The sequence below is a fragment of the Panthera leo genome, chromosome A1, assembly GCF_018350215.1.
Source record: "Panthera leo isolate Ple1 chromosome A1, P.leo_Ple1_pat1.1, whole genome shotgun sequence".
NCBI classification, from domain to species: Eukaryota; Metazoa; Chordata; class Mammalia; order Carnivora; family Felidae; genus Panthera; species Panthera leo.
Genome location: NC_056679.1, coordinates 115,440,792 through 115,456,189, shown reverse-complemented (window position 1 = coordinate 115,456,189; position 15,398 = coordinate 115,440,792). Strand labels below are relative to the sequence as shown.

The following is a 15,398-nucleotide window of genomic DNA, read 5'->3' as shown; positions in this document are numbered from 1 at the left end:
TATCAAAGATGGCCACAAATTCTTTGCCACTCTTCTTATAATAATGAAATCAATTTCACCTCTATCTGAATTTGGAAGGGCACTGTAAATAGAAACAGCTTTGACCAATAGAATACAGAAGTGACTTTTTAAAAAAATTTTAATGCTTGTTTATATTTGAGGAAGAGAGACAGACAGAGTATGAGTGGGGGAGGGACAGAGAGATCAAGACAGAGACCAAATCTGAAGCAGGCTCCACCTCAAAAACAGTGAGATCATAACCTGAGCCAAAAGTCACTTAACTGGACTGAGCCATCCAGGTGCCCCTTTACTTTTTATAAAAGCAATCTCTTTGCCAACCCGGCACTTGAACTCATGACCCTGAGATCAAGAGTCACCTGCTCTACTAAATAAGTCAGCAAATTGCCCGTATATATAGAATTTTATTTTATTTAAAAAAAAAAAATTTTTTTTAACGTTTATTTATTTTTGAGACAGAGAGAGACAGAGAGAGACAGAGCATGAACGGGGGAGGGGCAGAGAGAGAGGGAGACACAGAATCGGAAGCAGGCTCCAGGCTCTGAGCCATCAGCCCAGAGCCCGACGTGGGGCTCGAACTCATGGACCGCGAGATCATGACCTGAGCTGAAGTCGGACGCTTAACCTACTAAGCCACCCAGGTGCCCCTAGAATTTTAAAAATAGTCACATCGTTCCTTTTAAGTACTCCTCATGGTTTTTAATTTAGAAGACAAAGTCACTACACTTTTCAATTATATAAAGGAAAAATTGTGCTTTCTTATTGTACTTTCTAAATTTAATTTGTTTCAGAGTCTATTTCTGGACTTCCTTTTATCTGGTTCTATTCATTGAGTAATCCAAGTGCCAGTATCACTGTTTTACTCTTTTTGTAACATTTTAACATCTGATAGGGCTAGTTAAACTTTATTACTAAGTTTTAACAATAGTTATGGTTATTCTTACTTTTCCATCCTGTTACAGTGGAATTTTTATAAACTTAGTTTTCTTTAGGAGATTTATCTTTATGTTGAACTTTCTTGAACACAGGATTTACATTTAAAGTCTTGTCAGTATTACGTGTAACTGACTGAGCCACCCATGCGCCCCTCATATACAAGTGATTTTTTTTTATTTTACTTCTTTCCCCATTCATAATTTTTTTCTCATGCTAGTTACTTCTGATAGTAATTTTGAACAAAGCTGGTTTCTTTTTTTAATAAGATCACTTCTAGAGTTCCTCATTAAGCATCGTACAGCCATTTAGAGTAAGATACTTTTAACAGGTTAGGAATGTTGACCCTCAGCAATTTTAGCAAATGGGGTTTTAGCATGTAGGGAGATTATTCTTTTTTTTTTTTTTTAATTTTTTAAAAACGTTTATTCATTATTGAGAGACAGAGAGACACAGAGCATGAGCAGGGGAGGGTTAGAGAGAGGGAAGACACAGAATCTGAAGCAGGCTCCAGGCTCCGAGCTGTCAGCACAGAGCCCGACGTGGGGCTTGAACCCACGAACTGTGAGATCATGACCTGAGCCGAAGTCGGTGGCCCAACAGACAGAGCCACCCAGGTGCCCCGGGAGATTATTCTTGAAATAATCTAGGAATGACTTTCCTGTATGTAATAATTTGTTTATATTTATCTATAAAGTCTTTATGCAAGTATTTAGCAAGTATACTACTATATATGCATAACTAAAATGAGAACCCAACTTCAATCCCATCCTTTAAAAAAGTCAATCTTTAGGGTGCCTGGGTGGCTGAGTCCATTAAGTGTCCAACTTGGGTTTGGCTTAGGTCATGATCTCACGGTTCAGGAGTTCCAGCTCCACAGCGGGCTCTGCACTGACAGTGCGGAGTCTGCCTGGGATTCTTTCTCTCACTTTAAATAAATAAACTTAAATAAAAAAGTAAACCTTTGAGGAATTTTTAAAGGTCTTGACATTCTTATTTTGACCCTCACTGAACCTACAGTTTAGTAGTGCTAGCACTGAATAATTTTAATAAAAATGTAAGAAATTCTATCAAAGGGCAAACCTGTGTGTGGGAATGTGTGACCTATTAAGGCCTTCCAAAGGAACGTTTTAAGTTTATTTATTTTGAGAGAGAGAGAGAGAGTAGGGCAGGGGCAGAGAGAGACTCCTAGGCAGGCTCTGCACTGTCAGCGCAGAGCTCAATGAAGGGCTCAAACCCAGCAACCATGAGATCATGACCTGGGCCAAAGTTGGATGCTTAACCGACTGAGCCATCCAGCCACCCAGAGAGGGACATTTTAAAAAATCTAGGAGACTCACAGTTGATATGACAGAATGAAATAGATGGGGGCTGAAAACAGGCTAACGGGTTTGGCTGTATTTGTTCTTTAAGTGTCAGGAGCAAAAGGAAGCTCAAGCTTCAGTAACAGTGGCCAAGATGCTGATAGCCTGAAAGAAGGTATTTGGCACTTGAAATAGTTTTAAGAAACCAGATGGAAACAGCCATTTCAGTAGTCCCTGCAAGACATTATTCGTTAGTCTGAGTGAGGTTGATGACTGAAGAAAGCAAGCAATTATTAGAATTAGTTGGGAAGACCTGGGGGCACCATACTTGAAAGTTCCAAATCAAACACGAGTTTCTGAGCCAGATTAATTGAACACAGTAGTTCCTGGACCCACTGTGTGACCTTGGGCAAGTAACAGCACTACCTTGTAGGGCTGTTGAGAGGATTCAGCTATGTAGAACGAGTTTAGCAATTCTGGCACATGATCAACACACAATGTTGTCGTTGTAGAGCACCACATGTGCCGCAGTATATTTACATGAATATCCTAAAATGACAAAACCATAGATTCAAAGGTTATTTATTTTTATAAAACCCCAGAGTACACTTGTTAAAATTATCCATTTAAGTCTGGTCATAACATAAGTTTTAAGCTGGCACCTACTTGTTAGTGTAAGGATTGCTAGTAAGAGAAGTTCTTCTAGTTATAATTTACACACAAAGCTGTTTCACACACTTTAATTATGAAGACATTTATAGATTACCAAAAAAAGTAACAAAAGGCGACACATATATTTCAGTTAACGCATGTTTCAAATTGGAACAAATCCTCTGCAAATCCATTATTTTCATTCAATACTTTTTGAAATTTAATTTAGTTAAAAATTTTTTTTAATATTTTATTTTTGAGACAGAGCATGAACGGGGGAGGGTCAGAGAGAGGGAGACAAAATCTGAAGCAGGCTCCAGGCTCCGAGCTGTCAGCACAGAGCCTGACGCGGGGCTCAAACTCACAGACCGTGAGATCATGACCTGAGCCGAGGTAGGATGCTCAACCGACTGAGCCACCCAGGCGCCCCTGAAATTTAATTTAGTTTTAAATAGTTGTGCAGTAGGTTACATCTTCAGAGTCCACTAGAAAATGCTTTGGAAATTGGACATCTTTGTTTTCATGGTATTTTTGTTTCAAACTATTAAAGAATAAAACCAATGCTGTCCATACTCTCAATTACTGGCAAATTATTGAAAAGCAGGATAGATAGGCCTATAGCATTACTATATTTTAGATACATTTTGACGCAAAGGTAGTATTTATCAGCTAGCTGAAGGTCCTTAGTTGTCAGTACAATTGAGGCTGCTTGGCTCTATGGGAATTATGTAAACCCACAGAAGCTGGTGTGAATAATACCTTTCCAAGGACACATGGCATCTGACTGTCTAGCTCTGTGGTAGGCCAGGTGCAATGACACATGTAATGGTTACTCAGATACCCAGGGAAGGTGGCTTCTCTACTGACTTGATATGAGCTGAGATCTCAAAGGAGACAAAGTGGAAAAAAAGATGGAACCAGAAGGGGAAATACCAAGCGCAGAGACCTAGTAGCAAAAGGCTTATCAAGGACTGAAAGAAATCAGTGTGGCCTGAAGGGAATCTGAGGGTGGTAAAGATGAAGATAAGAGGGGTAAGGGCTAGACTGTGTATGGCCTGATAGGCCATGTTAAGGTAAGCAGGGACTATGTCTTGTTCATCGGTTATCCCCAGTGTCTAGGAGTTCAGTTAATAAAGGCTCTAAACTCATAAAAAGGGTGGGTTAAATAGTCTTCTGACAAGATGTGTGATTAGCATATGTCATTCTCTTCCTCTAACTCAGCCCTGGAGATTACAGAAGAAAGAAGTTAGGGATCTGAGAAACTAAATATAAAGATTCCTTGGAGGAATAGATCATGATTAGGTCCTATTATACAGAGGCAAGAAATGGAACCCTAGTGTAGAAAAGGACACAGTGCCAGGAGTGTAGAGGTAATAGAAGGTAGGACTTAAGTTTTCCAGATTATAACTCAGAGGTTTTATGCCTTGAGGGCATCTCCACACTCCAACCCATTATGATTCTAGGGCCTGTCTGGGCTTGGCTACTCCCTAGTACAGGCATCTGATAAAAATTCCCATCCTTTGCTGTGAGCTCATAGGGTAATCAAATCATCTGAGAACTAGAGCATTCCCTTCCCTGCTCATGCTCTCTCTCAAAAATAAATAAACATTAAAATATTAAAAATAAAAATAAAATGAGCCTAAGGAGATATAAGAACTAAATGTAATATCCTCAATGGGATTCTAGAACAGACAAAAGACATTTAAGTAAAACCTAAGGAAATCTGCAAGTATGGACTTTAGTTAATAACATATTCATATTAGCCCATTAATTGTAACAAATGTCTATACTAATGTAAAATGTTCTTATGAAAGGAAACTGGGTTGTGGAGTACATGGGAATTCTTTGTACTATGTTTACAACTTTCCTGTAAATCTACAACTATTCTATAATCTATTTTAAGGTCCATTTTATCAGCCTTTTTTGAGGTAGTAGTAAAGTCACCCTTAACAAGGAGTACAGAATGTTCTCATATTCTAAAGGCCCTTTATTGGAGTACAGGAGGGCCAAAGTAACAGGCCTTCTAAATAGCAGTAAAGAGAATTGCTAAGCAGACATTCTAAGTATTACCGTTGATTTGTTAATTCAGTGAAATTGTTTTCCAAGAGAATATTGACAGGTCCATTAACTGGAGCTGTTCATAAAACCCTAATTAAGCAACAAGATTCAAGAAGTCATTGTCATTCTTTTAAGTACTTAATTAGTTGCTCTTCCCCAATTGTTTTCTTTTGTGTGAATTCCTAGGCACTGATCCACATTTTTATGTTCCTTTGGGGCCTGCAGAATTTATTTCTCCAGGGTTTTATTTTCCTGATTAAAATTTTGAGAGGTGATCCAAAATTTTAATTCAAAAGTCTGTTGACAGCAATTTCAACCCTGAAGGAAAGGAAGTAAATTATTGATAGGCACCAGGAATGGCACTCAATACTTTCAGCCCCCTACCCATCCTGCTTTAGTTTTTCCTCTTGATATGGTACAGGTCTGAGGCTTGAAACTGAAGCAGAGCAATGAAGAGGGACACTGTGTCTACTAACTGCTTCCTATGACAAGAGGTGGCAGCTCAGGGTTAAAAAGGTCCTTTGAAATGTTTTACTTCATCTTTTCTTTCCTTACCAGGAAATTAAAAAAAAAAAATCAACTCAACAGGGAGTAGTAGGTGACTAATTAACTTCACTCATCAACTAGGAAATCCCATTATATTACTTTAATGGGCATGATTAAGCCACTGAAACCTCCTGGGGTATTGAATACAGTCACTGACTTCAATGATTTATCCTTCAAGTAGCAACAAAGGGGCCCCCTCTCTGCACCTGGGTAGACTTACAGTGGTCAGGAAGGCAATCTGTATGCTCACAGGAGCTTGTGATCCCAGATTTTTAAAATTAATTAACCTATTTATCTATTTACTTAATGTTCTATATTTTAATTTTTTTGTATTTAAAATTTTTTTTTTAAATCTTTATTTTATTTTTTAGAGAGACAGAGCTTGAGCAAGAGAGGAGTGGAGAGAGGAGACACAGAATCCAAAGAGGCTCCAGGCTGTCAGCACAGAGTGAGATGCAGGGCTAGAACCATGAAGCATGAGATCATGACCTGAGCCAAAGTCAGATGCTTAACCGACTGAGCCACCCAGGTGCCCTGATTTTTTTTTTTTTGTATTTTTGAGAGGGGGGGGGGGAATTTTTTTTAAAGTTTATTTGAGAGGGAGATAATCCCAAGCAGGGCTTGATCCCATGAACTGTGAGATCATGACCTGAGCCCAAATCAAGAGTCAGACACTTAACTGACTGAGACACCCAGGTGCCCCAAAAAAGAGAAAATCTTAAGCAGGATCCACACTCAGTGTGGATCCCAACACCGGGCTTGATCTCACAATCCTGGGATCATAACCTGAGCCTAAATCAAGAGTCAGAAGTTCAATCGACTGAGCTACCTAAGAACCCAGTGATCCCAGATTTTAAACTCTGACTTCATGACATAAAGTTTTCCTCTTTTCTTCGGGACCATTTGTTTCACTACCGAGGGCTGAAACTGTGATCAGGCTCTGCTGCAAACTGAAGACTGGTGTTCTTTCTTAGGACCTTTCCTTTAGGTGTACATTAAAAATGAAGAGAACTGCTATGACAAAAGTAAGCCATGTAAAAAGTATACACAACGAATTCCAAATACAAAAAATGAGAACCATTCTATTTGGATAATTTACTAAAGTCATTTTACTCCTCTAAAGTGCCTGATTGCTGATTTTGGCTCAGGTCATGATCTCATTGTTCACGGGATGGAGCCTCTGGTCAGGCTGCATGCTGACAAGGAGGAGTCTGCTTGGGATTCTCTCTCCCTCTCTCTGCCCCTCCTCCACTCATGCTTGTGCTCTTGCTGTCTTTCTCAAAATAAACATTTAAAAATAATAAAAGGTATTTAATACCATATGATAAAGGCTTGCTCTAAGGCAAAGGTATTGGTAACAGGGAATTTCTCAGAGACATGTTGGTACTAGCTTCAGCCTGTTACTAATGAGCTATCAATTCCCAAGGCCTGAATTTCATTTTCTAGACCAGGGGTTGGCAAACTCCAGTTCACAGGCCAGTTTTGGCCTGCCAATCTGTTTTCGAAAGGCTCTCAAGCTTAGAATGATTGGTGGAAAATTTTTTGTTGTAACACCGAAAATTTTACAAAATTCCAATTTCATTGTCTATTAATAAAGTTTTATTGGGGGCACCTGGGTGGCTCAGTTAAGCATCCAACTCTTGATTTCAGCTCAGGGTCATGATCTCATGGCTCCTGAGATTGAGCCCCACTTAAAGCTCTGGGGCTGACAGCGCAGAGCTTGCTTGGAATTCTCTCTCCCCATCTCTCTGCCCTTCCCCTGCTTGTTTGCTCTCAAAATAAATAAAATCTAAAAAATATAAAGTTTTACTGGGGCACAGTAATGCTCATTTGTTGACACTTTCTATGACTATGGCTGCTTTCATACTGCAACTGCAGAATTGAGAGTAGTTATAAGAGAGACTACATGGTACACAAGTCTAAAATATTATTTGGCCTTTTACAAGTTTACCAACCCCTGCCCTAGAACAGCAGTGTATAATAAAACTTTCCACACAGGTAGAAATGTTCTCTGAGCTGTCCGATACGGCATTCACTAAATACTGAGATGGAAAAACAGATTCAATTTTTGTCAGTTGAAATAGCCTCATGTATTGTACTGCAGAGCTCTAGAAAATAAGAGCTTAGTTTAAGCCTTGGACTTTTGATTTAGTATTCTTCTCTAATGTTCTCATATTTCCTGTAATTTTTTAGAACTTGTAAATTTTTCCACCTGTAAAGAAAACCTCACTTTTTAGAAGATTTTTCTCTGTGTAAATTAAGCTCTATACCCAACATGGGGCTTAAACTCATGACCCTGAGATCAAGAGTTACATGCCCTACCTAGTGAACCAGCCAGGTGCCCCAAGAAAACCTCACTTTGTATTTTTCCTTTACTCTCACACTACTACCACTCTCTCAACATTTTTGACACCAGATGTGTGTGGATTTTCTCCCACACCAAGCAAATTTGTGTCACCAGCTGGGTGTCGTACATTTTAGCCCAATTCTGACTCTCCATATACCTCGAGTATCATCAGATCCCTCAGGTTAAGAGCCCAGTCCAACAAGACTGTTCCTCCCTCACTTCAGATGCCAGGTTGTTACCTGTACTTCTGACCAATATAAATCACAGATTCCCCAAATCCCTCCTCAGGTTTGATAAATTTGCAAAAGCTCTCAGAACTCAGGAAAACGGTTTCCTTACAATTTACCAATTTATTTTAAAAGGATATGGTAGGGGCGCTGGAGTGGCTCAGTCGGTTAAGCGTCTGACTTCAGCTCAGGTCATGATCTCGCAGTTCATGAGTTCAAGCCCTGCGCTGAGCTCTCTGCTGTCCGTGCAGAGCCCACTTTGGATCATCTGTCCTTCCCCTGCTTGCACTCTTGTTATGCCCGAAGTTCTGAAACCTCCCACAAAAGACCACCAGAGTCGTAAGTCAAAGCCAAGCGGCAAGGGTCGTTTATTGCAGGTTCGAACCTGGACCTCCGCGCACTCGTTGCCCGTGTCGCTAAGAGGCCCCGATCAGGGTTGGTACAGCGTTTTTATAGACAGAGACAAATAGTACGGGGGAGGTTTCAAATTATGAGGGGCCTGATTAGTTGGTTTTAAAGTAAGGACATTTGTTGTTCTCTGATTGGGCGTCCTTTGTCTGTCCTTTGGCGGGAAGGCTTTGTCCGTTACTTGTGGTGGGAGGAAAAGGGGGAAGGGGGAAGGGGGGTAGGGGAGGAATGTGTTAAGCAAGCAGGTTTACAGAAGCGAGAAATGCCGGTTAGTTTATGTACAATCACTTATTCTATTACATATCAGACTACATTTAGGAAGTTTCACAACTTATTCTATTACCTAGCGGGTTACATTCAGGAAAGGTTTCACAATGCTCGTAGCGAACAGCAAGCAAAACAGACTTCTCAGCAATTGTATTTTTTATCAAAGATCCATAATAAGCAGATAAGAGAACTTAGCTTTAAACTAAGGCAGGGCTGTCATTTGGATTTAAAGCTGTTCTTTTCACTCTCTTTCTCTAAAATAAATAAATATTTAAAAATATATTTAAAAAAATTTTTTTAAAGGATATGGGAAAGGATATAAACATCCAGATGGGACATGTATAGGGCAAGGCTATGTGGAAAGGGTTGCTGAGCTTCCATACCCTCTCTGGATGTGCTACTCTCCCAGCACCTCCCCTCCATGTGTTCACCAACATGAAAGTTCTCTAAACCCAATACTACTGGGATTTTTATGGAGGCTTCATCATGTGGGAATAATCAATTATTTCCATTTCCAGCCCCTTTCCCCTTTCTGAAGAATGGAAGTGGGGTTGAAAATTCCAAGTTTCTAATCAGTGCTTGGTCTTTCTAGTTACCACCTCATTAGAACAAGACATTTAGATCACCCAGGAAATTCTTAGATTTAAGAGCTCAGTCAGGGATCAACATGAAAAACCAAATATTAGAACAAAAGATGCTCCTAGTGTTCTTACCACTTAGGGAATTTCACAAGTTTTAGCAGCTCTGTGCCAAGAATGGGAGCAGAGGCCAATATATATATTTTCTATTATTTCACACCACCCATCTGAGGCTGAAAGTTAATTAGAACCTACATGACAAAGGACTGTATATATTACCTATCCTGGTGTCACACAGGGCTGTCAGACATCTGAGATTCTGATGGAGGCAGATTTCTCATTCAGATAAAGGCATCTAGGATTCAAAGAGGAAAGGAATGATAAAGTATCCTTAAGACAGGGTCCTTTCCTCAAAGAAAAAAAAATTGTTTGCACCCAGACTAGGACCAACTCCACAGGAGGAGTTACTCCACTCTCAGAGGTGCAAAACACTGCCCAAGAGTATCAGCCACAACACCAAAACAGTGCTTGAAGCCAGACCTCAAGAAGGTCAGCGTTTGCTCTTCCAACAGTGTAACACCATCCAAGGCATCATGCTGGCCTGGATAGCTGACAACCGCTGGATGATTCCTGAAACAGCTTTCTTTGTTTCAGATACCCAGGCACCCCAAGTAGAAGTTATGGATACAGGTATCCCAATGAATTCAATGTTGACTGCAAAACAGAAGCCTGGAAGCACTGATAGCAGACCTCGTTGCCAAGCCCTTTAGACAAATAGGAAACAGGAACCCCTTTCCCATGCTTTTAGTCATTTTGTCCAACATTCAAGGAGTTCCTGCTATGTGCCAGGTGCCATGATTGGGATCTACCTGCGAACAGGCAAGATACACCATCCTTCCTATCCTGGGCTTTATAATCTGCTTGTACATTCCTCAGATGGAATGATACAGATCATCTCAAAGATCCTATACACCTTCAGACTAGAACCACCAAAATCCCACTTAGCCTTTCACTGCTAAGAGGCCGAATTTGCCAGGGGCAAATACAGGTGATTTTGCCTCCCAGTTGTTTCCTAATGGATACCAACTAGCAAATAGGCCTGCCACATAGGCAGTAGTCAGTGTTGGAATTAATAGGGACATTTACCTGAGAACGCCATACAGACCGTCCACGTGCCGTGAATTTACTCTCTTCCGGAAGGCCAAGGATGCCCTACTTTCAAGTCATCCTAAAAAGAAAAAGATTTCACTGTTGAACACTAAACATGTTGACTAAAACAGCAGCTCCTAAAACCTCTTTTCTGTAGAAATGGAAGCAGTGCTGCCTGCCATTTACGATTTACCCTATTTTCAATACTTCCAGAATTATTTTATTTCCTATTGTCTTTTTCTTGCCTATAATTACCATTAAAGCTAACCATTCCCCCAAACCCTCTAGGTATCACTAGTATTCTTAAAACCCCATATGTAAAAGGCTGTTCACAATGAACATCTGAGGTATTCACACAAGGAACTCAACATTTAACTAAGAGAACTCTTTTTAGGGAAAGCCAATTGTTGGAACAAAACTAGTTTTTATAAATAACTCCCCCCACCTCCCAACATCCTCAGGAGTTCTTCCTATGGAAACTAGGATGTCACTTTTCACAGAAGTAGCAACTAAGTCAGCCCTATTGGACAGTCTCCAGCACCACCATGAGTGCTATGTGTTTGCCTAGAACTGAGAAGCATCTCTTCTCAGAGAATTAGCAATCCAAAACAAAATCACTACAAAAGGGACTCGTTATTTTACTGCCCCGAAGGGGCAACAACTCTGTGGGAAACCAACACAAATATACTGTCACCCTAAAGCAGAAATTAGTACGGTTATAGCTAGGCCTACTATGTAGAGCCTCTCAATCAATTGGTATTTTTATATTTTATTAAAGAGCTAGAGAAGAATGCCTAGAATTTTAAAGCAAATTCACATAACATTTCCCTAATAAAGCATCCCTATAGATCACTGCAGCTATAGAACTCCCTACAGAGAGACTAGCTTTGTATGGTGGAGTGGGGGACATGCACTTTGATTTCTGTGAAAATTGCAAAAATCCCATGCACTTTTTCCCTGTATAAGCCTGATTCAGAGCACTTGGTAGACACTCAAAAAATAAAAAGTTGCCCCCCCCTATACTTCTACATCCCTTCATGGCTTGATTACCTTTGTTCTGTTTCCAGCAAGTTCAACTAGACAAACCTGTTGAACCAGAACCACTCAGAAAGACTTGGATTTTTAGGTTTCTCCCTGCAAAGTCATGCCCTTACAGATTTCACCTTAATGAATGAACAATTATGCTGGCATCCTGGTATAGTTAACAACAGAGTTGGAATGAACCAGGCCCAGAATGCCAACCAGCTATCACGGCTGCTATTCTCCCAGCAGCGTAACACTTGCCTAGGTACACAGCAACCTAGGCAGCTGCCTACAGCTGGGGCCAAAGGCAGGCTAATGAAATTGCACTCACCTGGGGCTGCATCTATCCAAAGCCCATGGCTGGCCCCTCTGCAATCCAAGTACTCCGGGTTAGGCAGCCAACAGTAGTGAACACTTGTGTAAAGTTCAAGACCTCTACCCTCAAAACCCCATAACTTATTTCAGAGCCAGAGAAATAGACAATAAAACAAAAAGCTTTTCCTTGGTTAGCTTTATTTTCACATGTTTTTTACCTATGTACCACAGCAGTTCAACAGGAGCATTTTTTTAAAAGATTTTTTTAAGTTTTATTTCTTTATTTTGAGAGAGACACCACAAATTGGGGAGGGACAAAAATAATCCCAAGCAGGCTCCACACTGTCTGCCCGGAGCCCAGTGCAGGGCCAAACTCATGAACCGTGAGATCATGACCTGAGCAGAAACCAAGAGTCAGATTCTTAGCTGACTGAGCCACCCAGGTGACCCTAGAAAAGATTTAAGTTTTATATAATCTGAACCTAATGGGGGGCGGGGGGGCTCAAATTTACAACCCTGAGATCAAGAACTGTATGCTCTAACAACCGAGCCAGCCAGGAACCCCTCAACAGGAGCATATTAATGGTCTAGTCAACAAGTATAAGCTATCACCTAACAACTATGTAACAGTGAACAGACAAGTGGGGTGCATGGGTGGCTCAGTTGGTTAAGCACCTGACTTCTCCTCAGGTCATGATCTCACAACTGTGAGTTTAAGCCCCGGCACGCGTCTGTGCTGACAGCTCAGAGCCTGGACCCTGCTTCAGATTCTGTGTCTCCCTCTCTCTCAAAAATAAACATTAAAAAATTTTAAAAAACAAAACAGTGAACAAGTAACTTAACCTCTCTATACCTCTCAGTCTCCTCATCTGTCAAATAGGAATGTTATCAATGGTACCCTGTACAAAAGATGGTTGTTAGGCTTAAGAAGACTGTAAATTAAGCCTATATAATATGTTTTAGAGTGTGTGGTCAATAAATACTTGCTGTTATAAAAAGCTACATTCCAGACAAGGATATGATAAATAGGGTGAGTAAAAGGGGAAATGTTACCTTGGTAGAGCAATGGGCAGTGCAAATCAGAAAGGCTAGTTAAAACTAGATTGGAGAAAACGTGGTTAGGAGACCTTTTGAAGCACAATAAAAGCGGTACTCCAGAAAAATAACAAGATGCAATAATGGGTATGAAAAGAAACGAAGACATGCTGCCATTCCTACCAACCACCTCAACTGTTGTTGAAAGCAGTAACTCAAGTGTTTGCAAGAATGTTAGTAAACATTCCTACCCATTCACAATTATAATTTACCTTATTTACATAATAAGAGTAGGGTATCTAAGACCTTATGTTTTTCCAGCCATCCTTTAATTTCACTTTTAACCACCCCCAAACAATTGGGAGAAAAGGTAAAATAGGCTCATTGTCCCGGTCTAAAAACTAATCTAAACACAGCCTGCCCCTTTTAGGGGACTGGGTTGCAGGACTTGACCGAGCTCCACCCGGACACGTGCTCATCACAAATCTTCCCAAGCTCCGGGCTCTGGCGCCAGGGAAGCGAGTATCTCGGAGACCAGCTGTAGGAGACTCTCCAGGGACAAGAGGGCTGGCAGAAAACAAGGGGCGACTCTAGGGCTACCATCTCCCAGCGACTCTTCAAGATGCCCTCCAAACACGGGGTTATGATGGAACGAACCCCAATTTCGTCCTGTGCCTCGGAAGAAGCCTCCCCACAGCTGCCTCTCGCCCCAAACTAGTAAACGTCCAAGGCTTCTGCCCACTTGGCCTTTACTTACCCGCACGTGTCTGGAGCTCGGCCCTCGTACTGCCGCCAGAGCAGAGGCCGCAGGGGAAAGGACAGCACCAACCCGAGGGGAGCCCCGCCTCGGGGCTGACGCTAAGCAGGTCCTCAGTGGGCGGGGCCCGGAAGCCCCGCCCAGGAAAGGCCGAGTTAGAAAAATGCTGGAGCGGTGGCCGAGGTGAGCATACTCTTGACAGAAGCTAGAGCCCCAGCGTAGAAAGTGTAGGAATCCTAACGAGGACTGTATTTGACTACCATCCCGTTTGTTATTTATGTATGGAAGGGGGCGCTGGGTTTGGACGTGCTAAAGACAAAACCTGGAGTGTCCCGGGGAGGCCGTGCTTCCTGCCTGCCCACACCGAGTGCCGGTTCACCGTACAAGTGTGGCACCTTTCGGTTTCTGCAAGTGCAGCGTAAGCTTTTTTCATCTCCCACGCAGATCTTTTTTCCGGCTTTCTCTAGTAGGGTCGTCCCTCGGCTGATGGCTTGCTCATCAGGTCGCCTTGTTTTTCGGTTCTTTTCAGGAGATTTTCGGGTAGATTATGCCTGGCACTCCTACAGCCTAACCCTGTGGGACAGCATCTCTGGTGCCCTGAAATAGAATCCTTCGCTGACTTGCAGTATTTAAAGAATACTCGCTTCCTCTGCCGGAGTTACTTGGCACCGTGGCACAATCAGCCCAAGAAGCCACATTTTCAAGGTGGACAGATTGCCGGTTACCAGCATTTCTTTTGAACACTAAAACTTCCTCTCCTTATTAGCTGGAGTCAATACTATTATGTCCTGCCGAACGGTGGGGAAAGCTGGAGTCCCTCCCTTTATTTGCCCCCACGGCATCCTACCAGGCCTGCTCATCTACTGCACCTGACACCTTTGCCAGGCAAACCTCTAGGAATCAGCCACTGCCCCTGGCATCTGCCAACATGTTTTCTTATCTTCTCCCAGCGATCATAATGGGGAAAAAAATGTGCTTCCTATGCACCCCAGTCCTCACAGACCTCTGCTGAGAAAGGCTAGAGTGAGTGCTAAATTGATTGCAGCTAGAGACACTAGACTCTAAGGCCAGAGAGAGACTGGAGAAGTGGCAAGCTCAAATCCTCGAGTTTGATGGAGTTGGACATAGGCTCTGGTTGGAAAAAGACTTACATAAATACAATAATTAAAAAAAAGGCACATGAACACTGTTGAGCTGGTAGGCAGGAGCTCTGCTTTGTTAAATAGGAATGTGGCTGAAGACTGCTGCCTTAATCAGTGCCCGCATCCGGCTGTCACAATGTATTCATAAACGATGGTTATGAGAGCTATAAAACCCTGCAGATTGGGTGGGTAATTGTCCTGTGAAGCTCTGCTAAAGGAGAAATTGCATTGGCATCTCATATATTTTGCTTTCTTTTCTTCCAAACACATGGAGAAGGACACCTACCCTGAGGATTCATGAAAAGGAAAGATGAGGTTTGTGTGAATATATGCATGCGTCTGTGCTTTCAGAGAAGAGACAGGAAGTGATTCAGGCTATACAGATACAGGACCTAAGGAGAGAGAGGGACCCAATGACCTGGTGACTACTGGACACAGATTAGTCACGTAAGAGGCAGGATTTGTGTGGAAAGAAGGCCAGCCATCATGGATAAGGCTGAGTGGTGGGTCATGTTGTTATGTCACTGAAAATACAGTCACCTCTGTTAGATATAGGGCTTTCAGTGTGATAAGGAGGAAAACCTAGATTATGGTTTCTGCATTTCTTAGTTAAAAAAAATCCTTCATAGTCAACCTTGTT

The 15,398-nt window shown here is 41.7% G+C and overlaps 1 protein-coding gene, 1 long non-coding RNA gene and 1 other non-coding gene across 5 annotated transcripts in view; 1 reads left to right on the top strand and 2 right to left on the bottom strand.

Annotated features, from left to right (window-relative positions):
- The window catches only part of SIL1 (SIL1 nucleotide exchange factor), a 288,817-nt gene that overhangs the window by 3,101 nt on the left and 270,318 nt on the right, over window positions 1–15,398 (top strand). The gene's annotated exons all lie outside the window — the stretch shown is intronic.
- LOC122218358 lies at window positions 8,636–13,679 on the bottom strand. Of its 2 annotated transcripts, none has more exons than XR_006201991.1 (4): window positions 13,617–13,679; window positions 10,484–10,565; window positions 9,617–9,692; window positions 8,636–8,672 (listed from the first exon to the last, which is right to left on the bottom strand). It is a non-coding gene; the product is annotated as an uncharacterized LOC122218358 (long non-coding RNA). The 2 variants fall into 2 exon arrangements; XR_006201992.1 differs by lacking the exon at window positions 8,636–8,672 and adding an exon at window positions 8,974–9,013.
- LOC122202858 lies at window positions 9,762–9,961 on the bottom strand. Its single transcript, XR_006194920.1, has one exon. It is a non-coding gene; the product is annotated as a small nucleolar RNA SNORA74 (small nucleolar RNA).